General features: G+C 38.6%; 3 non-coding genes across 3 annotated transcripts; 1 reads left to right on the forward strand and 2 right to left on the reverse strand.

The window, feature by feature from the left end:
* Window positions 1-2,901: 2,901 nt before the first annotated feature.
* On the reverse strand, window positions 2,902-3,007 carry LOC128281096 (small nucleolar RNA R71). Its single transcript, XR_008271311.1, has one exon. It is a non-coding gene; the product is annotated as a small nucleolar RNA R71 (small nucleolar RNA).
* Window positions 3,008-12,644: 9,637 nt separating this feature from the next.
* LOC128281281 (small nucleolar RNA R71) lies at window positions 12,645-12,751 on the forward strand. The gene has a single exon (XR_008271494.1). It is a non-coding gene; the product is annotated as a small nucleolar RNA R71 (small nucleolar RNA).
* A 7,451-nt stretch (window positions 12,752-20,202) lies between these two features.
* On the reverse strand, window positions 20,203-20,309 carry LOC128281254 (small nucleolar RNA R71). Its single transcript, XR_008271467.1, has one exon. It is a non-coding gene; the product is annotated as a small nucleolar RNA R71 (small nucleolar RNA).
* Between the last annotated feature and the right edge of the window lie 5,424 nt (window positions 20,310-25,733).

The raw sequence follows: 25,733 nt of genomic DNA on the forward strand, positions 1-25,733 counted from the left end.
TATCTATTCCCTCTTATGTCGCACTTAAAGCCCTTCGTCAAGAGCTGGTTTGCATCCATTTCATATCGGTTAACCCATTGGAGCTTAAGCCGCAATAGCTGAAAGCTTCATGAGGTAAGTTGAAGAAGATGATACAAAAAGCTCTCTTTCTCTTCTTTTTTTCTCTTTTTCTGAATATTTATCTCTTTTTTCCCCAAATAGCCCAAATGTTGTTTCATTAGAATTATGCTGCCTCTGTACGTACAAGTTAGTTGTACCAAACTGGATAGCTCAAGCAATTTTGTTCCTATCCAGATAGCTGTCAGGTGTGACGATAATTTTGGGCGCAATTTGAAATTACTCATGCAGCGACATCAGTACCAAAATATGACAAAATGAAGGATAAATAGGCTGAGATCCACTAAGTTATAAAATGTAATTTATTGAACTAAAAATGAAAAAATATGTGATAAAGATAGCTAAATGGGTACAAATTAACCAATAAGTAGGGAGAAAACATATGTTCTTTCTAGCACTATCACACCCCCAAACTTAAGTTTTTATGAACGACTAAGATTACATCTTCATCAAAACCAGCATCATCCTTCAAATATTAATTTCTATCTACCAATACAAAATTTATTGTATATATATAATTTTTATTTTATTTTGTGTGAATAAAGGATATTGTCGAATTATTGTACCCTTATTGTTGAAAAGTAACGATAGAGTGCAACAAACCCCCAAGAAGTACGTAATTGCACCGACACACACTCATGCAGCAACATCCTTTGGCTAGATTCATTTCTCTAACATTTGTGATAGACCGTAATTTATACATATTTTTATCCCATGCTTAGCACATTTTATGAATGATTTTTCCTTAAAATTGGTGAATTCGATGCTTCTAATGCCTTAATTTCATGTTTTATACTTAGGTGAGCATAGGAGAGTGAAAGGAATAAGAAACGAGCCAAAAATAGAGAAAATGGGCCAACGTACGAAATCAACACGGCCTGGACCTCCACACACAGGCAGACCACATGGTAGTATCAATTTGGCAGAATCGAAGCACAACTCACACGGGTGGACCACAAGCCTGTGCCTATTTAACAGGCTTGACCACGGCCTTAAGCAATTGCACATGGGCGTGTCACAAGGGCATGTTCCTGCCGAGCCCAAGTTTAGTCCAATTCGGAAAAGGCCAATTTTGAAGGTTCTTAGGCATTCTAAAGCCTATAAATACACCCTATAAGAGGAAAAAAAGAGAAGACACGGAGAGGGAAGCCAAGAACTACTCAAGAAAAGCCGTTTGATCCATCTCAGAAGCCGGATTCATCATCAAGATTGAAGATCTCCACTCAATTTCCCTTCAGGAGTTTTGGGTTTTTCTTTATGTTTTGTATTCATTATTCTTCTGAGATGTTTACCTTTTCAGTTATGAACTAAAACCCCTAAATACCTAAGGGGAATGAAACCTAAGACAAATCTTGTTATTATTATCTAAATTGTATGATAAATATTTGACTTGTTCTTAATTATGTGTTCTTAATTCTTGTTTTGATATTCCAGGATATTGATTCAAGTTAAGCTCTTATTCAGAAGAGGAATAGACCCTGTCTAAGAGTACATTTGTCATAATTAAGCAGAGCTGGTTGCACACCTAGAGATAGGGTGACAAGATTTTGCTGGATTGGGGTGAAACCTAATAAGGGGATCCATAGATCGAGTTAATGCAACCCTAGGGAGTTAATTAGAAAGAGATTTCAATTATTCAACCTAGGGTTAGACGTTGTTAGTCTCAAGAGAGATAATAATATAACTTAGGGATTTCTATGGATCAAGTCAAATGAATAAATCGTCTGATTCAAAGTCAAATAACAAGTGAAGTCTAGGTGGATTTTTCCTTAGGTATTTTCTCAATCAATCGAGTTTTCCAGAAGTAACTCCCCAATTCTATTTTCTGTGAATTCTTAGTTTAGTTAATTAGTTAGTTAAAACAAACCCCATTATTCTTAGGCTAGATAATAAAAAGACAATCATTACTAGTACTTTTAGTTCCTTTGGGTTCGACAATCCAGTCTTGCTAAAGCTATACTACTGTTCAATAGGTACACTTGCCTTCATCGTGATAATAGTTAGTTTCAAGAACAATTCATTATAAATATTTAAAACCTGTCACGAATATCACGCATCAAGTTTTTGCCGCCGTTGCCGGGGAACTAAGATATTAGGAACACTGGATTTTTATTACTTTAGCCATTTACTTTTTTCTGTAATTTAAATTTTATTCTAATTTTTATTACTAATTCTTCTTTTTCCTTTTTTCTGGTAGGTTATTATAGTTTATGACTAGAAGAAACCAGTCAGGACCATTACTTTTTGATAGTGAGATTGATCGCATAGTTCGCAGAAGCCAAAGAGAAATAAGGTGAAGCTTAAGATACACAAAGAACAAGCAAGAGGACGATATTCAAATCACAACTGAGGAGATGGCTAAAAACCAAGAAAATTCGCTACCTCCTGTAATTGCTGTTAATCAAAATCCTACTCCGCACACTATGTATGATTATGCTAAACCTAATTTAACAAGAACTAAGTCAAGTATAGTTAGACCTGCTATTGCTGCAAATAATTTTGAACTGAAACCTAACACAATTCAAATGATACAACAGTTTATTCAGTTTGATGGTTTGCAGGACGAGGATCCCAACACTCACTTGGCAAATTTCCTAGAATTTTACGATACCTTCAAAATTAATGGCGTTTCTAATGACGCCATTCGCCTTTATTTGTTTCTCTTTTCATTAAGGAATAAGGCTAAACAGTGGTTGAACTCGTTACCACGAGGGTTAATCACTACTTGGGAACAAATTACCGAAATTTTTTTATTAAAATATCTTCCACCGGCTAAAACAGCCAAATTACATAATGATATCTCTTCTTTTGTGCAGATGGATTTAGAAACACTTTACGATGCATGGGAAAGATACAAGGACATTTTGAGAAGGTGCCCTCACCATGGGTTACCGCTTTGGCTACAGGTTCAAACGTTCCATAATGGCCTGAATCCTTCGATTCGACAGATGATTGATGCAGCTGCTGGAGGAACTATCAATAATAAGACACCTGAGGCGGCTTACGAATTTATTGAGGAGATATCACTGAATAACTATCAGTGGCTAGTTATGAGAACAAAGCCGATGAAAGCAGTCGATGTTTTCAACCTCGACGCGGTTACTATGCTATCTAACCAAGTAGAACTCTTAAATAAAAAGATTGACGGCTTGTGTGGTTCTACTCAAGTACATCCAGTAATGAGGTGTGATCCTAATGGAGGAGGAGCATGCACAGAATATCAACCCTTCAACCTTAGCATTGTAGAGGAACAAGTCCAATATGTGGGTAACAATAACTCTAGATCCCAAAATAACCCATATAGCAATACTTACAATGCAGGTTGGAGGAACTATCCAAAATTTTCATAGGGAGGCCAAGAAAATCAGAGACCACCTCCAGGCTACCAACAACCACCCTACCAACAGGAAAAGAAGTCAAACCTTGAAGAGATGCTCTCAAAGTTTATATCGGTGTCAGAAACTCGATTTCAAAATACCGAGACAGCACTTAAGAATCAACAAGCATCGATCCAAGGGCATAAAACTCAAATTAGACAGCTTGCCAAGTTGATTTCTGAACGACCACAAGGTAGCTTGCCAAGCAGCACAAAATCTAACCCAAGGGAGCAACTCAACGCGATTACTAGTCAAGATGAGGAAGGGTTAATCATACCTGAACCAGAACCAAGGCAAGAAACTAAGATAAGCAAAGGTAAAGGTGAGGTAGACCAAAATAAGCAGAAACTGGTAAGTACAGAATACAAACCTCGTGTGCCATGACCTAATGCAACAAGGAAAGACTGCTTAGATGAACAATTTGGTAAATTCCTTAAACTCTTAAAAAAATTACATATTAACTTATCGTTTATTGAAACTCTATCGCAGATGCCAAATGCAATGAAATTTTTAAAGGAGCTTTTAGGAAATAAGCGGAAGTTGGACGCGGCTTCGCATGTGAAGCTAAACGCAGTTTTCTCAGCTATTCTATAGAATAAACTACCCAACAAACTAAAAGATCCAAGGAGTTTTATGTTTCCTTGCTTAATTGGTAGTTTAGATATTAATAATGCATTAGCTGATTTAGGGGCTAGTATTAACGTCATGCCTTACAAAATGTTTAAACAACTAGGTCTTAGGAAACCCAAATAGACTAGGATGAGCATTCAATTAGCAGATAAAACTATAAGATTTTCTAGGGGTATTATTGAAGATGTGCTAGTTAAAATCGATAAATTTATATTTCCCGTTGACTTCATTGTTCTAGACATAGAGGAGGATAGCAACGCTCCTTTGATTTTAGGAAGGCCCTTTTTAGTAACTGCTAGAATGATTATTGATGTTGGCACAGGTGGACTCACACTTCGTGTGGGAGACGAAACAATCACCCTTCAAGCTCGCAATTCTGGCAGCACATCAAAAATTGAAGGTGATTGCCTAAACCATTCTACTAAAACTGACAATATGGTACAACCTACTTTGCAGGAAGTACATGAGCCATTTTCAAGCAATAGTAGAGGACCTATATTCATGAAGAATGAAAGCTACAAATCGAGGAGCTAGATGAATGGTGGACATATAAACTGAGAACACACGATAAACCAAAACTACGCTAGAACAAGCTCAATACCTTTCCAAATCAACTTAAGGTTGGAGATGAAGTTTTATTAGATGCCGCAGATCCTCACATTGTCACTGCCAAGCCAAATGAAGAAATTCCTCTTACGGTACTTAGCACTTTCCCATTTGGTATAGTCGAGGTAAGTCATCCCAAGTTTGGCACTTTTAAGGTAAACAATACCCGCCTAAAACTTATTTTGATGAGATTCATAGCAGGAATGAGGAGTATAAACTCCTCGAACCACCATGACCATTCAATGGAGAGGTAAGTCGAGCTTAGACTATAAATAAGCACTTTTCGGGAGGAAACCCGAGCACTAACTATATTAGCTTCTTTAAATTTTAGTGTTTAGCACCTAACTTACTAACGGAGCTCTTGAATATAGGTTTACCACACAGACATGGCCAAGCACACGGGCGTGCTTAGGACCGTGTGGAAACAGGGCAAAGATTTTCCCCAGCACGGGCTACGATAAATCGCCACGGCAGTGCGACATGGCTGATCGCGATATTTGTGTGACAGGTTTTAAATACTTATAATTAATCGTTCTTGAAACTAACTATTATCACGATGTAGGCAAGTGTACCTATCGAACAGTAGTATAGCTTTAGCAAGACCGGATTGTTGAACCCAAAGGAACTAAAAGTACTAGTAATGACTGTCTTTTTATTATCTAGCCTAAAAACAGAGGGGTTTGGTTTTAACTAACTAATTATCTAAACTAAGAATTCACAGAAAGTAGAATTGGAGGATTACTTTTGGAAAACGATTGAATTAAGACAATACCTAAGGAAAAATCCACCTAGACTTTACTTGTTATTCTGGCTCCGAATCGGACGATTTATTCATTTAACTTGTCCCGTAGAGATCCCTAAGTTATGTTATTATCCCTATTCAGTACTAATAACGTCTAATCCCTAGATTTAATAGTTGAGACTTTCTCTAATTAACACCGTAGGGTTGCGTTAACTCGATCTATGGATCCCCTTATTAGGTTTCACCCTAATCTGGCAAAATCTTGTCACCCTATGTCTAGACGCGCAATCAACTCCACTTAATTATGAAAAATGTACTCTTAGACAGGGTATATTCCTCATCTGAATAAGAGCTTATCTTGAATTAGTATCCTGGGATATCAAAACAAGAATTAAGAACACGTAATTAAGAACAAGTTAAATATTTATCATACAATTCAAAAAATAATAACAAGATTCGTCTTAGGTTTCATTCTCCTTAGGTATTTAGGGGATTTAGTTCATAACTAAAAATGAAAACATCTCAGAAGAATAATGAATACAAAACATAAAGAAAACCCAAAACTCTTGAAGGGAAATTGAGAGGAGATCTTCAGTCTTGATGGTGACTCCGGCTTCTGAGATGGATCAATCGGCTTTCCTTGAGCAGTTCCCTGCCTCCTTCTCTCTGTGTCCCTTTACTCTTCCTCTAGGGTGTATTTATAGGCTTTGGAATGCCTAGGAACCCTCAAAATTAGCCTTTTCTGAATTGGACTCAACTTGGGCTCGGCAAGGACACGCCCGTGTGAGTCATGCTTCGATTCTACCAGATTGACACGGCCGTGTGGTATGCCCGTGTAAGAAAGTCCAGGCCATGTTGATTTTGTACTTTGGCCCATTTCTCATCGTTCCTTTCACTCTCCTATGCTCACCTAAGTATTAAACATGAAATTAAGGCATTAGGAGCATCGAATTCACCAATTTTAAGGAAAAATCATTCATAAAATGCGTTAAGCATGGGGTAAAAATATGTATAAATTACGGTTTATCAAATAACCCCACACTTAAGCATTTGCTTGTCCTTAAGCAAAATTCTCAACTCATATTCAAAATAAATTCTTCTTAACCTATAATTTCTATCGATAATATCTCAAAATAATCCATAGGTAATCATACATTGAAAATTCAACTGAAAGGATATCAAAGTTTCAAACATTCCAAGTTGAGTATTTAATCATGCAAAACTTTAGGCATCTCCCCTTATCTAAGTGGTTACCTCGATTTGAAATATCACAGAGTTTATCATCCTCACTAAAGATTCACTTAAATCACTCAAAGTGTTTAAGGACAATGTAAGTAGCATCATCAGTCAATATGAAAAGTTATTACCATAGGCTTGTATGAAAATCACATCTCTACTAATAGAATTTGAGATGATCCATCAATCAAAAGGTCTTTACAGGGTTGTAACGTGGCTTTGGTTAGAGGGTGTGGTCACAAGTTGAAAGAAATGGTTAGAATTGAGATTGAATTGAAAAATCACTTAACTAGAAAAAGATTTAATCATCACTTGTATACAACAGAGCTTTTCTCAGAATATGGAATTTAACTTTTTTAGCTCAGAAGATTACTACTAGTAATATGTATACATTTTTTTTTATTTTTTTTAGAACAAGTTTAATTACAAAATAGAATAAAACATAGTTAAGCAACTATTTCAATTCAAATCTCGACAAAAATAGGGATCAAATTAATTTAGGGGATTTCAACAATAATGGGTTAAGGGTTAATATGAAGGGTAATACAAGAAATGGCTTGTTAGCTCAACGGGGTTTACTAAGGGTTAATCATGGAGGTAGGCTTTTCATGGCGTGAGTGGGTTAATCCTAAGTGTCTTTCTCATTTTGACATATCAAATCAAATAGTGTTGTCTTGACATGCATAATCAAGCAAGTTCTAGAATAACAGTTCAATACTGACGCACTCAAAGCAATAATAAAAGTGAGCATGAAAGAATTAATATATGCTCAAAAGACTCAAAAATCTCACAATAATTATGGCTTTTTGATGTTTAAAACTTGTGAATTCCAACTCAAAGTAATACCTAAACTTTGGGGAAACAACTTAAATTTTTAAATTCTTAAAAATCAACTTATCATGCTTGATTCTCTAATGTCTTAAAGTTTAAACAATCAATGCATAAATGCCTATGTTTTAATTCAAGACATATTAATAAAAATCATAAATCAATCAAAATTTATCCTAAATATGATATGAAAGCTTTTCAAGAGAACAAGGCAGTCATTCAGGGATTTTTCTGATAGTAAAATGAATACCCCCCACACTTAAGTTGTACATTATTCTCAATGTACAAAGATAGATATAAGAATATAAAAATAAGATAGGGAGAGGAGTGAAACTTCCTGAGTGATGAATGAATTTCTTTGAACTGAAGCTTTGGAGAATAGTCGGTGTGAGGGTGGACAAGGATACTCCGGCGGTGGTAGAGGTTCATTAATCCATAAGTCCTGTGCCAAAAGAATACTATATCTGAAGTTGGTTATGATCGTGGTCGAGTAGGACATGGCAGTCATGGAGAACCTTTCCCAGTAGAGTTTGGAGTTCCTGAGTAATAGTGAGTTGTGGAGCTCTTTATAACTGTGATAGAATCAGGAACGCTTTTAAGAAATATATAAGTAAGGGTAAGTACTCAATAGGAATTAGCCAAAATTAAAAATTGTAAAATAATAATTACAAGTCCTAATAAAAATAAGGTGAAAGAAAAATAAATAGTAGTTTTAAAATAAAATAAAAGTAAAAACATAAAATAATAAATAAATGTTTTTAAACATCTTCATCACTAAATGGTTCGCGAGGTGGGGGTGGCAATAAGATGTGGAGGTGCTGACAAATCTGTTGTAGAGTAGCATAAATGTTGTCAAATCGTTGAAAACACTGCTGCTCGAATCGTGTGAGGCGCTCAAAGATGTCAGCATAAGAAGCCGCCGCATAAACTGGACGAGAGAGTGGTGGTGGCTGAGATGGTGGGTCCTCGTGCTGTGGGTGGACATCATCAGTAATGTCCTCGGGGGCCTCCTCCTCGGTAGATTGGGCGAGACGATATTGAGGAAGGTAGGTTCCTTGGTGCTTTTCGATCATCCTCATGCTAAGCATGCTCGAGATGCCTTGTGGAGACATCTAGCCAATGAGGGTCAAGGATGATTCTTGGGCCGCGGTGTTGTAGAGCCTAAAGTGGTGAGCCAACCGGGTAACATAGGGGCCAATGGAGATGACTCCCTTCCTATGCCGCTCCGTCTGGTGCTAAATCGCGAGGGCAATGAAATAGGCAAGGTCGATGACGTACCCATGCGACATACACCATAGAAAGTAGGCGTCGTGAGTGTTGACGACGTCGGTGCTCTCTTGCCTTCCTGTAATCGTGTGGGCTAAAATGGCATATAGGTACCTCAGGGATGAAGGGAGAGCGAATGCCTTAGAGCGGCTAGGATTGTAGGTGCCTGCGCCTGGTACTAGTGCGTCCCCGCATCGTGAAGGAGAACGATGAATGTGTCGATTAAGAGCATGTAAGTCATTCTCTTCCTTGAATTCCTCCGTATATAAATCCAGTGTAGTACTAAATTTTAGGACATTTAGCTGGCAGACTAATCCGCCTAGGTGAAATTGGACCGTACCAGGATCATCGTAGTTTATCATTACGGTCTAAAGATGAAATGTGGAGCATAATTCCATCATAAACTCGAGATACGTCGGCTCGATGATCCCAAAGAAAAGCACCCGAGGGTCAGTGGTTAGGAGGGCCCGAATCGCATCAGCCAACTGAACTTGTTCTATTGCAACCCAGTTGATGCAGCGACCCACAATTAAAATAGGGCCCGAAGTATTTGGAAGAATACTTCTTGGGGCCCGATGGGGAACCTCAGGAAAGGGTGACGAACTTCCGCGGTAGGACCCGAGGAAGATAACGCTCCCTTCCTTTTCTTTGAAGTAGGGACAGCGGCCTTTTTACCACGTGAAGATGACATTTACACCTGCAAGTGGAAACATCAATTCGTCTTGAAGAGTAGACAAGGAAAAAAATGCGACTAAATTCGAAGAGAAAAATGCATAAATACGTTCAGCCACAACTACTAAGTTTAACTAAAACAATAAGTTCAATGACCTATTTTTGTGGCATTAGCATGGTGATATAAGTAAAAATGGAAAAGAATGGAATGCAACATATTATATGAATGAACAGAAATGTCAACACAAGAAACATGAATATTTCAACTATCCTAACCATGAATATGCACTTCTAACTAATCAAATGGAGTAGAGAAATCAAGTAATGAGTAAGAATTTGAACATGAAAAAGATGATAACTTACTCTATAAATGAAATTTAAGTGATAGAAAGATGAAAATAAAATGAACAATATAGATTACTATGATAAATAGCATTATAAATCAATGAAATAAAAGAGAAAGGAGTAAACAAACGCTAAAGGAGATAGATTGGGTGTTGAAAATGAAGTTGAAAGCTGTGCACGGGCGTGGCGGGGAGAGCGTGTGGGCTTGGAGCGGCTAGGGTTGGGGTTTTTGGGTGAAGAAGACAATGAATAATGTAGCCTATTTATAGACTTTGGGGCACACGACCATAGAGCACGCCCGTGTTCCCCAATTTTTTTGCCTGTGTGACTCGCGAATTTTGATTTTGGGTGTGTCTGAACATTTAGTCCACGCCCGTGTTCTTTGGGCATGTGGGTGCACACGGCCATGTCGCACGATCGTGCCTGGCTTCATTTGCTTCTCCCACGCCCGTGTATATAGGCCCACACCCGTATTAGTTTAACAGATTCGACCACGGTTGCTTGGCACGGGTGTGTCAAACGTCCGTGTTAATTTGGTAGGTTCGGCCAAGGGTTCTAGACACGGGCATGTCTAACGCCCGTGTTGTTTTGCCAGGTTCATCCACGGCCATGTCGCACAATCGTGGTGATTTATTGTAGCTCCTGTTGGGGAAATCTTTGCCTTGTTTTCACATGGCCCTCAACACGCCGGTGTGATTGGCCGTGTCTAGGTGGTAAACCTGTATTCAAGAGCTCCATTAGTAAGTTAGGTGTTAAACACTAAAATTTAAAGAAGTTAATACAGTTAGTGCTCGGGTTGCCTCCCGAGAAGCGCTTATTTATAGTCTAAGCTTGACTTACCTCTCTATTGAATGGTTATGGGGGTTCAAGGAGTTTATACTCCTCATTCCTGCTATCCATCTTATCAAAATAAGGGTTTAGACGGATATTTTTTACCTTAAAAGTGCCGAACTTGGGATGACTTACCTTGACTGTACCGAATGGGAAAATACTAAGTATCATAAGAGGGGCGTCTTCATTTGGTTTGGTAGTGACAATGTGAGGATCCGCAACATCTAATAAAACTCTATCTCCAACCTTATGTTGATTTGGAAAGGTATTGAGCTCATTGTGGCGTAGTTTTGGTTTATCGTGTGTTTCGATTTATGCGTCCGCCATTTATCTAGCTCCTTGATTTGTAGCCTTTGATCTTCATGAATAGGTCCTCTACTATTGCTTGAGAATGGCTCATGTGCTTCCTTCAGACTCATTTCTTGCAAAGTAGGTTACACCATATTGTCAGTTTTAGTAGAATGGTCTAAACAATCGCCTTCAATTTTCAATGTGTTGCTAGAATTGCGAGCTTGAAGGGTGATTGTTTCATCTCCCACATGAAGTGTGAGCTCACCTGTGCCAACATCAATATTCATTTTAGCAGTTGCCAAAAAGGGCCTTCCTAAAATCAAAGGAGTGTTGCTATCCTCCTCTATGTCTAAAACAATGAAGTCAACAGGAAATATAAATTTATCGATTTTAACTAGTACATCTTCAATAAACCCCTAGGAAATCTTACAGTTTTATCTACTAATTGAATGCTCATCCTAGTCTATTTAGGTTTCCCAAGACCTAATTGTTTGAACATTTTTTAGGGCATGACGTTAATACTAGCCCCTAAATCAGCTAATGCATTATTAACATCTATACTACCAATTAAGCAAGGAATCGTAAAACTCCTTGGATCTTTTAGTTTGTTGGGTAGTTTATTCTGTAGAATAGCTGAGCAAACTACGTTTCGCTCCACATGCGACGCCTCGTCCAACTTCAGCTTATTTGTTAAAAGCTCCTTTAAAAATTTCATTGTGTTTGGCACCTACGATAAAGCTTCAATAATCGGTAAGTTAATGTGTAAGTTTTTTAAGAGTTTAAGGAATTCACCAAATTGTTCATCTGAGCAGTCTTTCCTTGTTACATTGCGGTATGGCACACGAGGTTTATATTTGACATTCACTGATTTGTTTTTATTATGACCTACCTCATCTTGATCTCTACTCACCACAGTTTCTTGCTTCGGTTCTGGCTCAGGCTCAACCAATTCTTCTTCATCTTGAACATTAATCGCGTTGATCTGTTCCCTTGGGTTGGGTTCAGTATTACTTGGCAAGCTACCTTGTGGTCGTTCGAAGATTAGCTTGGACAGCTGGCCTATATGCATTTCGAGCCCTTGGATTGATGCTTGTTGATTCTTAAGTGTTGTCTCGGTATTCTAGAAATGAGTTTCTGACACCGATATAAACTTTGAGAGCATCTCTTCAAGGTTCAGCTCCTTTTCCTATTGGTAGAGTGGTTTTTGTTAGCCTGGAGGTGGTCTCTGGTTTCCTTGGCCTCCCCTTGAGAAATTTGGGTGGTTCCTCCAACCTGCATTGTAAATGTTACTATATGGATTGTTTTGAGATCGAGAATTATTACCCATGTAATTTAACTGCTCGTTATCCATGTTGTGGCCATAAGGTTGGTATTTTGAATTGCTTGATCCACCTCCATTTGCTTCGTACTACATTACTGGGTGAACCTGTAAAGAACTAAGAAAACCATCAATTTTCTTATTCAAGAGTTCTACCTGATTAGAGAGCATGGTGATCAAATCGACGTTATAAACACCGACTGTTTTTGTTGGCTTTGTCCTCATGACTTGCCACTGATAGTTATTCAATGACATCTCCTCTATAAACTCATAAGCATCTTCAGGTGTTTTATTATTGATGGTTCCGCCAGAAGCCGCGTCAACCATTTGTCGAGTCAAAGGATTCAGGCCATTATGGAATGTTTGAACCTAAAGCCAAAGCGGTAACCCATTGTGAGGGCACCTTCTCAGTAAGTCATTATATCTCTCTCATGCATCGTAAAGAGTTTCTAAGTTCATCTGTACAAACGAAGAGATATCATTACGTAATTTAGCCGTTTTAGCCGGCGGAAAATATTTTAGTAAAAATTTTTCAGTTATTTGTTCCCAAGTAGTAATTGACCCTCGTGGTAACGAGTTCAACCATTGTTTAGCTTTGTTCCTCAATGAAAAAGGGAATAGCCAAAGACGAATGGCATCATCAGAAACACCATTAATTTTAAATGTATCGCATAGTTCCAAAAAGTTTGCTAAGTGAGTGTTGGGATCCTCATCCTACAAACCATCAAACTGAACAAATTTCTGTATCATTTGAATAGTGTTAGGTTTTAGTTTAAAAGTATTTAAGCAACAACAGGTCTAACTATGCTCGATTCGGTTCCTATTAAAGAAGGTTTAGCATAATCATACATAGTGCGTGAAGCAGGATTTTGATTAATCGCAGTTGCAGGAGGTAGCTGATTGTCTTGGTTTTCAGCCATCTCTTCAGTTGGGGGTTGAGTATCATCCTCTTGCTCGTTCTCTATGTATATTAAGCTTCACCTTATTTCACTCTGTTTTTGCGAACTGTGCGATCGATTTCTTTGTCAAAGAGTAGTGGTCCGAACCTAACGATTTATTCATTTAATTTGTCCCGTAGAGATCCCTAAGTTATGTTATTATCCCTCTTTAGGACTAATAACGTCTAATCCCTAGATTGAATAATTGAGACTTTTCTCTAATTAACACCCTAGGATTGCATTAACTCGATCTATGGATCCCCTTATTAGGTTTCACCCTAATCCGGCAAAATCTTGTCACCCTATGTCTAGGCGCGCAATCAACTCCGCTTAATTATTACAAATGTACTCTTAGATAGGGTCTCTTCCTCCTCTGAATAAGAGCTTATCTTGAATCAGTATCCTGGGATATCAAAACAAGAATTAAGAACACATAATTAAGAATAAGTTAAATATTTATCATACAATTTAGAAAATAATAACAAGATTCGTCTTAGGTTTCATTCCCCTTAGGTATTTAGGGGATTTAGTTCATAACTAAAAACGAAAACATCTCAGAAGAATAATGAATACAAAACATAAAGAAAACCCAAAACTCCTAAAGGGAAATTGAGGGGAGATCTTCAGTCTTGATGGTGACTCCAGCTTCTGAAATGGATCAATCGGCCTCCCTTGAGCAGTTCCCTGCCTCCTTCTCTCTGTGTCCCTTTCCTCTTCCTCTAGGGTGTATTTATAGGCTTTGGAATGCCTAGGAACCCTCAAAATTAGCCTTTTCCAAATTGGACTCAACTTGGGCTCGGCAAGGACACGCCCGTGTAAGTCGTGCTTCAATTCTGCTAGATTGACACGGTAGTGTGGTATGCCGTGTGAGGAAGTCTAGGCCATGTTGATTTCGTACTTTGGCCTATTTTCTCAATTTTTGGCTAGTTTCTCGATCCTTTCACTCTCCTATGCTCACCTTAGTATTAAACATGAAATTAAGGCTTAGGAGCATCGAATTCACCAATTCTAAGGAAAAATCATTCAAAAAATGCGTTAAGCATGGGGTAAAAATATGTATAAATTACAGTTTATCAATGGCCGTGGGCGAACCTGCCAAAACAACACGGGCGTGAGACACGCCCGTGCCTAGAAACCTTGGCCGAACCTATCAAATTAACACGGGCGTGCGGCACACCCGTGCCAAACAGCCGTGGGCGAACTTGCCAAAACAACACAAGCGTGGGAGAAGCGAACAAGGACAGACACGATGGTGCGACACGGCTGTGTGTACCAACACGCCCAAGGTACATGGGCGTGGGGAAATTGTCAGCCGTGCCCAAATTCAAAATTCGCGAATCACACGGGTAAAAATTAGGGAACATGGGCATGTTCCCTAGCCGTGTGTCCCAAAATCTATAAATACCCTTCACTATTCATCATCTTCTTCACCCAAAATCCCTAACCCTAGCCGCTGCAAGTCCACACGGCCTCCCTGCCACGCCCGTGCGCCGTTTCCAACTCCATTTTCAACGCCCATTTTCATCTTTTTAGCATTTGTTTACTCTTTTCTCTTTTATTTTACTGATTTCTAATGCTATTTATCATAGTAATATGCACTTTTCATGTTATTTTCATCTTTCTATCACTCAAATTTCATATCTAGAGTAGTCATCATCTTTTTTAGGTTGAAGTTCTTAGTCATTGCATGATCTATCTACTCCATTTGACTAGTTTAAAGTGAATAGTTATGGTTAGGTTAATAGAAATACTCATACCTTTTGGGTTGACATTTTCCATCAATAAAATATGCTACATAAAATTATTTGCCTTTTTTTTTTTTGAAACTCATACTATTATCATGCTAATGATACACCATAAAATTAATTGTTTTGATTAAGTTTGCTAGTAGTTGTGACTGAAGTTATTAGTTTTAATTTATGACTTTTGCCTTTTTTTTTTAAAATTTGTTTTTGTCTTACCTTGAAAATTCATCATGACGAAATAATGGTTTTGCTTGTAGGTATACCATGTCGTCTTCACGAGGAAAGAAAGTCGCCATCCCTGCTTCGAAGAAAAGGAAGGGGTTGTCATCTTCCTCGGGTCCTACCGCGAAAATTCATCACCTTTTCTTGTAGTTCCCCATTGGGCCCCAAGAAGAACTTTTCCAGATTCTACGGGTCGACCCTTGGAAGTGGGCTGCTGTATAGACTGGGCCGCTCTAGAACAAGTCCAACTCGAGGATGCAATTCGGGCCCTCCTCACCATCGATCTTTAGGGGCTTTTCTTTGAGATTGTTGAGCCGAGATATCTCGAACTCACGATGGAACTCTGCTCAACATTCCATCTTCAGACTGTGATAGCCCGCTTTGATGACCCGGAAACAATCCAATTTCGCCTCGGCGGTCTAGTCCACAAATTGAACGTACCAGAGTTCAGAATCGCACTGGGCCTTTACACTGAGGAGTTCATGGAGGAGAATGAACTCCACGCTCTTAATCGCCACATCTATCACTCTTCTTTACAGTGTTGGAACACCCTCGCCCTCGGCGTTGCCTCCTACAATCCTAGCTGCTCCAAGGTATCGGCTCTCTCTCTATCTCTGAGGTATTTATACGCCATTTTGGCTCATACGTTAACAGGAAGGCGAGAGAGCACTGGCGTCGTCAACACTCACGATGCCTACTTTTTATGGTGTATGTCGCATGGGCACTTCATAGACCTTGCTTATTTCATTGCCCTCGCCATTCAACATCAGACGGAGTGGCATAGGAAGGGGGTCATCTCCATTGGCCCCTATGTGACACGATTGGCTCGGCACTTCGGGCTCCTCAACACAACAGCTCAATCATCCTCCCCACTCTCATGGGCCAGATGTCCCCACAAGGCATCTCTAGCATGCTAAGTATGAGGATGATCGAGAAATGATGTGGCACCTTGCCTCCTCAGTATCGTCTCGCCCAATCCACTGTAGGCCCCCGAGGACATTACTGATGATGTCCCTTCACGTCACGAGGACCCACCGTCTCAGCCACCACCTCCTTCTTGTCCAGTTCATGCGGCGGCTTCATACGCTGACATCTCTGAGTACCTTACCTGATTCAAGCAATAGTGTTTTCAGCACTTCGATAACATTGATGCTACTTTACAGCAAATTTGTCAGCACCTCCACATCTCATCGCCACCCCCACCTCGCGAACCATCTAGCGATGAAGATGTTTAAAAACTTTTATTTATTATTTTATGTTTTTACTTTTATTTTATTTTAAGACTACTTTTTATTTTTCTTTCACCTTATTTTTATTAGGACTTATAATTATTATTTTACAATTTTTAATTTCGACTAATTAATATTGAGCACTTACTCTTCCTTATATATTTCCTAAAAGAGTTCCTGATTCTATCACAGTTATAAAGAGCTCCAAAGCTCACTATTACTCAGGAACTTGAAACTCCACTTGGAAAGGTTCTCCACGACTGCCATGTCCTTCTCGACCACGACCATAGCTACCACTAGATTTAATATTCTTTTGGCGCAGGACTTATGGACTAATGAACCTTTACCACCGCCGGAGTATCCTTTTCCACCCTCACGCCGATTATTCTCCAAAACTCCATTTCAAGGAAATTCATTCATCACTCAGGAAGTTTCACTTCTCTCTCTATCTTATATTTATATTCTTTTCCATATATCTATCTTTGTACATTGAGGGCAATGTACATCTTAAGTGTGGGGGGTATTCATTTCACTGTAAAAAAAATCCCTGAATGATTTCCTTGTTCTCTTGAAAAGCTCTCATATCATGTTTAGGATAAATTTTCATTGATTTATGACTTTTATTGATATATCTTGAATTAAAAAATAGGCATTTATGCATTGATGGTTTAAACTTTAAGACATTAGGGAATCAAGCATGATAAGTTGATTTTTGAAGAATTAAAAACTTTTAGGTTGTTTCCCTAAGTTTAGGTATTATCTTGAGTTGGAATTCACAAGTTTAAACATCAAAAAGCCATAATTTTTGTGAGATCTTGAGCCTTTAGAGCATCTATTATTTCTTTCATGCTCACTTTCATTATAAGTGCGTCAGTATTGAATTGTTATTCTAGAACTTGCTTGATTATGCATGTCAAGACCACACCATTTGATTTGATATGTCAAAATGATAAAGGCACCTAAGTTTAAACCACTCACTCCATAAAAGCCTACCTTCACAATTAATCCTTAGTGAACCCCTTTGAGCCTAACAACCTATTCATTACTTTACCCTCAATATTAACCCATAACTCATTATTGTTGAAATTCCCTAAATTAATTTGATCCTTATTTTTTTGGAGATTTGAGTTGGAATAATTGCTTAGTCGAGATTTGAGTTGGAATAATTGCTTAGCTATGTTTTATTCTATTTTGTAATTTGGCTTGTTCTGAAAAAAAAATACATGTATACATATTAGTAGTAGTGATCTTCTGAGATAAAGAAGTTAAATTCCATATTCTGAGGAAAAGCTCTGTTGTACGCAATTGATGACTAGCCATTTTTCTAGTTAGGCAATTTTTCAATTCAATCTCAATTCTAACCCTTTCTGTCAGTTTGTGACCACACCCTCTAACCAAAGCCACGTTACAACCCTCTAAAGACCTTTTGATTGATGTTTCATCTCAATTTATAGTGGTGGAGATTTGATTTTCATGCAAGCCTATGGTAATGACTCTTTATTATTGACAATTAAGTAATTCATTTATTATCCTTAAACACCTCGAGTGATTTGAGTGAATCTTTAGTGAGGATGTGAAACTGTGTGATATTTTGAATCAAAGGTAATTACTTAAATGAGGGAAGACACCTATGTTTTCATGATAAAATGCTCAACTTGGAATGTTTGGAACTTTAATGTTCTTTCAGTTGAATTTTCAATGTATGTGATAAACCGTTATTTATACATACTTTTACCCCATGCTTAACGCATTTTATGGATGATTTCTCCTTAGATTTGGTGAATTCGATGCTCCTAATGCCTTAATTTCAGGTTTTATACTTAGGCGAGCATAGGAGAGCAAAAGGAACGAGAAACAGGCCAAAAACGGAGAAAATGGGCCAACGCACGAAATCAACACGACCTGGACTTCCTCACATGGGCAGACCACACGGTCGTGTCAATTTAGCAGAATCAAAGCAAGACTCACACAGGTAGAACACACGCCCGTGCCATTCTAACAGGCTCGAGCATAGCCTGAAGTAAATACACATGGACGTGTCACACGGGGTGTCCTTGCCGAGCCCAAGTTTAGTCCAATTCGAAAAAGGCCAATTTTGAGGGTTCTTAGGCATTCCAAAGCCTATAAATACACCCTAGAGGAGGAGGGAAATACACACGGAGAAAGAGGTAGGGAACTGCTAAAGGAAAGCTGATTGATCCATCTCAGAAGCCGAATTCATCATCAAGACTGAAGATCTCCCCTCAATTTCCCTTCAGGAGTTTTGGGTTTTCTATATGTTTTGTATTCAATATTCTTCTGAGATGTTTTCCTTTTTAGTTATGAACTAAATCCCCTAAATACCTAAGGATAATGAAACCTAAGACGAATCTTGTTATTATTTTCTGAATCGTATGATAAATATTTGACTTGTTCTTAATTATGTGTTCTTAATTCTTGTTTTGATATTCCAGGATATTGAATCAAGTTAAGCTCTTATTGAGAGGAGGAATAGACCCTGTCTAAGAGTACAATTTTCATAATTAAGCGGAGTTGATTGCGCGCCTAGAAATAGGGTGACAAGATTTTGCCGGATTAGGATGAAACCTAATAAGGGGATCCATAGATCTGGTTAATGCAACCCTAGGGAGTTAATTAGAAAGAGATTTCAATTATTCAACCTAGGGTTAGACATTGTTAGTCTCGAGAGGGATAATAATATAACTTAGAGATTTCTACGGATCAAGCCAAATGAATAAATCATTCGATTCAGAGTCAAATAACAAGTGAAGTCTAGGTGGATTTTTCCTTAGGTATTGTCTTAATTCAATCGTTTTTCCAAAAGTAATTCCCCAATTCTATTTTATGTGATTTCCTAGTTTAGTTAATTAGTTAGTCAAAACAAACCCCATTATTCTTAGGCTAGATAATAAAAAGACAGTTATTACTAGTACTTTTAGTTCCTTTGGGTTCGACAATCTGGTCTTGCTAAAGCTATACTACTATTCGATAGGTACACTTGCCTTCATCGTGATAATAGTTAGTTTCAAGAGCGACTCATTATAAATTTATAAAACTTATCACACGAATATCACAATCAAGTTTTTAGCGCCGTTGCTAGGGAATTAAGATATTAGGAACACTCAATTTTTATTACGTTAGCCATTTATTTTTCTTGCAAGTTAACCTTATTTTTTTTATTATTTATTAATTTACTTTTTCTTTCTCTTGGCAGGTTTTTATAGTTTATGACTAAAAGAAACCTGTCAGGACCATTAGTTTTTGATGAAGAAGCCGATGGCACAGTTCGCAGAAACCAAAGAGAAATAAGGCGGAGCTTAAGATACACAGAGAACGAGCAAGAGAACGATATTCAAACCCCAACCGAAGAGACGGTTAAAAATCAAGACAATCAGCTACCTCCTACGATACCCGTTGAACTAGCAAATCAGAATCCTGCTCCTCGTACTATGTATGATTACGCTAAACCTACTTTAATAGGAACTGAGTCAAGTATAGTTAGGCCTGCTATTGCTGCGAATAATTTTGAACTAAAACCTAACACTATTCTAATGATACAGCAATTTGTTCAGTTTGATGGTTTGCAGGATGGGGATCCAAACACTCACTTGGCAAATTTCCTGGAATTCTGCGATACATTTAAAATTAATGGTGTTTCTGACGATGTCATTCGTCTTCGATTATTCCCTTTTTCATTAAGAAACAAAGCTAAATAATGGTTGAACTCGTTACCACGAGGGTCAATTACTATTTGGGAACAAATGACCGAAAAACTTTTATTAAAATATTTTTTGCCAGCTAAAATGGCCAAATTACGTAATGATATATCTTCATTTGTGCAGATGGACTTAGAAACTCTTTACGATGCATGGGAGAGATACAAGGACCTACTGCAAAGGTGTCCTCACCGTAGATTACCTCTATGGTTGTAAGTTCAAACATTCTACAATGGTGTGAACCCCTCGACAAGACAGATGATTGATACAGCAGCCGGGGGAACCATCAATAATAAAACACCTGAAGAGGCTTACGAATTTATTGAAGAGATGTCACTGAATAACTATCAGTGGCAAGTCATGAGGACTAAGCCAACTAAAATAGCAGGCATTTATAACGTCAATTTGGTTACTATGCTGTCAAACCAGGTAGAACTTCTAAATAAAAATATTGATGGTTTAATTGGTTCCTTGCAGGTTCATCCAGTAATGCACTGTGAAGGCAGTGGAGGTGCATCAAGCAATTCAGAATATCAATCATATGGCCACAGCATAGAGAACGAGCAGTTAAATTACATGGGTAATAATCCTCGATCTCAAAACAATCCATATAGTACCACTTACAATGCAGGTTGGAGGAACCACCCAAATTTCTCATGGGGAGGCCAAGGAAATCAGAGACCACCTTCAGGCTACCAACAACCACCCTACCAACAGGAAAAGAAGCCGAACCTTGAAGAGATGCTCTCAAAGTTTATATCGGTGTCAGAAACTCGTTTTCAAAATACTGAGACGACACTTAAGAATCAACAAGTATCGATCCAAGGGCTCGAAACTCAAATTGGACAGCTTACCAAGTTGATTTCTGAATGACCATAAGGTAGCTTGCCAAGCGACACAGAATCTAACCCAAGGGAGCAACTCAAAGCAATTACTAGTCAATATGAGAAAGGGTTAGGCACACTTGAGCTAGAACCGAGGCAAGAAACTGAGATAAGCCAAGGCAAAAGTGAGGTAGACCACAATGAGCAGAAACCGGTAAGTACAGAATACAAACCTCGTGTGCCATACCCTAATACGACAAGGAAAAACCTCTCAAATGAACAATTTGGTAAATTCCTTAAACTCTTAAAAATATTACATATTAACTTATCATTTATTGAAGCTCTACCGCAGATGCCAAACACAATGAAATTTTTAAATGAGCTTTTAGCAAATAAGCGGAAGTTGGACGAGTCTTCGCAAGTGGAGCTAAACGTAGTTTACTCAGCTATTCTGTAGAATAAGCTACCCAACAAGTTAAAAGATCCAGGGAGTTTTACAATTCCTTGCTTAATTGGTAGTTTAGATGTTAATCATGCTTTAGCTTATTTAGGACGTAGTATTAACGTTATGCCCTATAAAATGTTCAAACAATTAGGTCTTGGGAAACCCAAACAGACTAGGATGAGCATTCAATTAGCAGATAAAACTATAAGATTTCCTAGGGGTATTATTGAAGATGTGCTAGTTAAAATCAATAAATTTATATTTCCTATTGACTTCATTGTTCTAGACATAGAGGAGGATAGCAACACTCCTTTGATTTTAGGAAGGCTAGCAACTACTAAAACGATTATTGATGTTGGCACAGGTGAGCTCACACTTCATGTGGGAGACGAAACAATCACCCTTCAAGCTCGTAATTCTGGCAACACATCAGAAATTGAAGGTGATCGTCTAAACCATTCTACTAAAACTGACAATATGGTGCAACCTACTTCACAAGAAATGAGTCTGAATGAAGTACATGAGCCATTTTCAAGCAATAGTAGAGGACCTATTCATGAAGAACGAAGGCTACAAATTGAGGAGCTAGATGAATGGAAGACACATAAACTGAGAACACACGATAAACCAAAACTACACCAGGACGAGCTCAATGCCTTTCCAAATCAACTTAGGGTTGGAGATAAAGTTTTATTAGATGTCGCAGATCCTCACATTGTCACTGCCAAACCGAATGAAGAAATTTCTCTGACAGTACTTAGCATTTTTCCATTCAATACAGTCGAGGTAAGTCATCCCAAGTTCGGCACTTTTAAGGTAAACAATACTCGCCTAAAACCTTATTTTGATGAGATTCACAGTAGGAATGAGGAGTATAAACTCCTCGAACGAACATGACCATTCAATGAAGAGGTAAGTCGAGCTTAGACTATAAATAAGTGCTTCTCGGGAGGCAACCCGAGCACTAACTGTATTAACTTCTTTAAATTTTAGTGTTTAAACACCTAACTTACTAATGAAGCTCTTGAATACAGGTTTCCCACATAGACACGGCCTAGCACACGGGCGTGCCTTAGGCCGTGTGGAAACAGGGAAAAAATTTCCCCAACACGGGCTACGATAAATCGTCACGACTATACGACATGGCCGTGGGAAAACCTGCCAAAACAATACGGGCGTGCGACACGCCCGTGCCTGGAAACTATGGCCTAACCTGTCAAATTAACACCAGCGTACGACACGCCAATGCCAAGTACTCGTGGTCGAACTTGTTAAATTAACACGGGTGTGGGCCTACATACACTGGTATGGGAGAAGCGAATGAAGACAGACACGGCCATGCGACACGGCCGTGTGTGCCCACACGCCCAAGGAACACGGGCATGGGCCAATTGTTAGACGCGCCCAAATTTAAAATTCGTGAATCACACGGGCAAAAATTGGGGAACACGGGCGTGTTCCATGGCCCTGTGCCCCAAATTCTATAAATAGGTTGTACTACTCATTGTCTTCTTCACCCAAAAACCCTAACCCTAGCCACTGCAAGTCCACACGGCCTCCCTACCACTCCCGTGCGCCGCTTCCCACTCCATTTTTTATGCCCAATATCTCTCCCTTAGCATTTTTTTACTATTTTCACTTCTATTTTACTTATTCCTAATGCTTATTATCAAAATAATCTTTATTTTTCTCATAATATTTTCATTTTGTGCATTATTCTATCATTTAATTTGCATTCTTAGGTTATTTATCATAAAATTTCATGTTGAATCAAGTTGTTAGGAAAGCTTCATTCTATTGTCATACCCATGCCATTACAATGCTCATTCTCATGTTATTACCATGCTAATGTCACGAAATTATGCTAAGAGATTGATTATTTTGGTTGAGTTTGGTTAGTATTAGTAGTTTTGGCTGAAATTGTTAGTTCAAATTCATGGTTTTTTCCTTTGCAAGTTCGTTTACCTACTATTATTTTTTTTTATATTGCAAGTATACAGTATCGCCTTCATGTGGTAAAAAGGCCGCCGTCCCTACTTCAAGGAAAAGGAAGAGAGAGTCATCTTCCTCGGGTCCTACCGCGAAAATTCTCCACTCTTTCCTACAATTCTCCATCGAGCCTCAAGAAGAACTTTTCCAAATGCTCCGAGCCCGACCTTTAATTGCGAGCCACTGCATCGATTGGGCTGCAGTAGAACAAGTTCAGTTGGATGATGCGATTCGGGCCCTCCTAACCACGGACCCTTAGGAGTTTTTTTTTGGGATCATCGAGCCAACATATCTCGAACTCACAATGAAACTATGCTCAACGTTTCATCTTCAAACCGTAATGACGAACTACGATGATCCCGGCACGGTCGAATTTAGCCTAGGCAGATTAGTCCGCCAGTTAAGCGTCCCAAAATTAGGTACTGCACTGGGCTTATATACGGAGGAGTTCAAGGAGGAGAATGACTTACATGCTCTCAACCGCCATATCCATCATTCTCCTTCACGGTGCTGGGACACACTAGTACCAGGTTCGGCCACCTACAATCCTAGCCGCTCCAAAGCATCGGCTCTCCCTCCATCTCTGAGGTACCAACACGCCATTTTGGCTCACACAATAACAGGAAGGCAAGATAGCACTGGCGTCGTCAACACTCACAACGCCGACTTTCTATGGTGTAAATCGCACGGGCACATCATAGACCTTGCTTAATTCATTGCCCTCGCCATTCAGCACCAGACAGAGCGGCATAGGAAGGGGGTCATCTCCATTGGCCCCTATGCTACTCGGTTGGCTCAACACTTCGGGCTCCTCAACACCACGGCCCAAGAATCATCCTTGACCCTCATTGGCCAGATGCCTTCCCAAGGTATCTTGAGCATGCTAAGCATGAGGATGATCGAAAAGCGCCGAGGAACCTACCCTCCTCAATATTGTCTCACCCAATCTACTGAGGAGAGGCCTCCGAGGACATTACTGACGATGTCCCTCCATATCACGAGTGTAACATCCCAAAATAGGGCCTAGTTAGAATAGTGGTTTCAGGACCACAAATTCGACATCAAAATATTTATTTTATGGTTATTATGAGGCCTAGAATATGAGTATATGTATTTGTTAAAGTTTCATGAAGAAATTCTAAGTATAAGATGTCTAATTGGAAATTAGGGACTAAATTGAATAAATTGCAAAACTTGGTTCCTAGAAGCAATTTGTATGAAATTGATTTAGATTATGAATTAGAAGGTCTTGGAGAGCAATTTTACCAAATTCTAAATTTTTGGACAAAAATGGGCTTGCATGGATCAAGTTTTAAAAAAAGAACATGAGGGTATTTTGGTCATTAGGCATTTTAATGAAATAAAAAGGGAAAAATAAAGCAAAAATAAGCTCATCTTCTTCCCATAGCTGCCGAAATTTGGAGGACACCATAGCTAGGGTTTCTTCAATTTTCAAGCTCAATAGTAAGTGCTCTCAAGCCCCGTTTTTCATGTTCTTTGTATTTTTGAAATCCCGGTAGTTTGCTCTCTCCATTTCTACCCATATTTCATGCTAGGGTTCATGTTCAAAAATTTTCCTATTCATGTGTTATTGGTATTTTGATGGATTATGGAAGAATATGAAAGATAAATATGTGTTAAACATCTTTTCCAAGTTGGTTTTCATGAGAAACCCTTAAGGGACTATTTTGCAAAAGATGTAAATGTGTGGTAGAAATGAGAAAATAATGGATAATGTGGGCTAACATAAGAAGGAAACATGTTCGGATAGGCTTGGGTAGGATAGAAACTGCATGTGTTTTATTATCCGAGCCTAGGGACTATATCGTAAAAATATGAAAGGTTAGGGGCAAAACGGTCATTTGGACCAGGGGTAGATATGAAACTTGAAATGCATAATGTAGTGTATTAAAGAGTTAATTTTTCTATTATAGACCCCGAGGAACAAATTCCAAAAGTCAATCGTGGTAAACGCAAGGTTTCGGAATAACAGAAACACAATCCCGAAAAGAATACCAGGTAAGTTCGGATAACTTAAAGTAAACCCCTAATATACATAATTGTACGATTTATGAATGCATGATATTTGCATTTATTGATGGTATGAAAATGCATGAAATGCACTTTTGGTAATGACTTGTTGATAACTGTCTCGGTTGAGGTTACAAAGGGAATTCGATGGATAAACCATATTTTACATGTGAACTGAGAACCTGCATGTGTTGCAGTAATGGTTTAGCCCGAACGGGTAATCCGTGATCTCAAATATGGAAAGGAATCTAGCCCGGACGGTTGTTCCTTGAATGATCAAGCCTCCCAAAGAATATGTGTGCATTATGGATTTAGCCCGGACAGGTAATTCGATT

The sequence above is a fragment of the Gossypium arboreum genome, chromosome 9, assembly GCF_025698485.1.
Source record: "Gossypium arboreum isolate Shixiya-1 chromosome 9, ASM2569848v2, whole genome shotgun sequence".
In the NCBI taxonomy this organism is placed as follows: domain Eukaryota; kingdom Viridiplantae; phylum Streptophyta; class Magnoliopsida; order Malvales; family Malvaceae; genus Gossypium; species Gossypium arboreum.